This window comes from Pteropus alecto, unplaced genomic scaffold, assembly GCF_000325575.1.
Source record: "Pteropus alecto unplaced genomic scaffold, ASM32557v1 scaffold44, whole genome shotgun sequence".
NCBI classification, from domain to species: Eukaryota; Metazoa; Chordata; class Mammalia; order Chiroptera; family Pteropodidae; genus Pteropus; species Pteropus alecto.
The window spans coordinates 5590714-5591968 of NW_006436812.1; the positions used below are offsets into that span (position 1 = coordinate 5590714).

Here is a 1255-nt window from a genome sequence, read left to right on the forward strand (position 1 = left end):
GCCGGCGCTTCCCGCAGGCACTCATCGTGGGTGTGAAGAAGGGCGGCACGCGCGCCCTGCTGGAGTTTTTGCGCCTGCACCCTGACGTCCGCGCGCTGGGCTCCGAGCCCCACTTCTTCGACAGGTGGTACGAGCGCGGCCTCGCCTGGTACCGGTGAGCGCCCGGGCCCTTCCACCCCATCGGCTTCCGTGCGTGCCCTGGAAACAGTGTGGTGCACTCCTGGGGTTTCACCCCGGACGCGGCAGAGAGAGGTCCGAGCATCATCGCGGGTTGAGACCGGCCTGGGTGGGGGAGCCGAGGCTTGATCCTGAGGACGCGGCCCTCCTACTGCAGATTTTAGGAAAAGGAGGGGCAGTCGCTGGCGGGGGTCTCCCAGAAACTTAAAAAACTACAGGGGAAGCCCTGGTTCAGGGCTGCTCAGGGGTCTCTGCAAGACTGAAGGGGAGAGGGTGCGATCCAACCGAGAAAGCAGTTTCAAGGCAGTGGGGTTTGTGGAGCGATAGAAATGCGTTAGGCTCAGTCCCCTCCCCTGCTGGCCAGTTACCCTAGGACGGGGGCTCCAGGATTCTTGCAGTCTCCTAGAAAGCGACTGCCCTCCAAGACTTCCGATTCTGGGAAGAGGAATTCTCGGTGGTCCTGAGCGTCAGGAGAAAGTCTGGGCTTTAAGAAGGAGAAAAGTGCCTTTGAGTCAGTGCCCAGGGGTGGGAATTGGGACCCCAGCTTCATGTCCTGGGGCTCTATAGCTGCCCTGCCCCCAACCTGGGATGGCCTTGGAATGCGGTGCGGAAGGTTGGGGAGCACCCAGCCCCAGCTGAAGCAGCCTGTTCTGGGGGCTGGTGGACGGCCAGCTGCTCCCTGCTGAGGTTATCACTGAAGGCCTGAGTGTGAGACCCTGCCGGCTGCCTCCTCAGTTGCGCACAGCCCGCGGTGTGCCATCCCTTCCTGCGGGCGGGCAGACGAGGGCTTACAGATGGAGAGTGAGTCACTCCAATCCCTGCAGCTCTCCCTTCATCCCCAGACTTGGGATCAGCCCCTATGGGGCAGAGAGGATACTGCCCAAGGTCACCTGGTGAATTAGTGGGTAGTGGCGGGTGTGTGTGTGTGTGTGTGTGTGTGTGTGTGTGGGGAGATGTGTGTGTGTTAAACATACATTGTCTTTTGGCAGGCAAATATTTTTAGTTACCATCATTATATGATGTTGAAGATCTTATTATTTTCTTTACTTTTCCAATAAACACTGTATTTTCAGGCTCC

General features: G+C 58.8%; 1 protein-coding gene across 1 annotated transcript in view; it reads left to right on the forward strand.

Annotated features, from left to right (window-relative positions):
* Window positions 1-6: 6 nt before the first annotated feature.
* The window catches only part of HS3ST6 (heparan sulfate-glucosamine 3-sulfotransferase 6), a 6716-nt gene continuing 5467 nt past the window's right edge, over window positions 7-1255 (forward strand). The window contains exon 1 of the mRNA XM_006913959.1: window positions 7-154. The gene's annotated coding sequence lies outside the window, so the exon portion shown is untranslated. The remainder of the gene's footprint in view (window positions 155-1255) is intronic.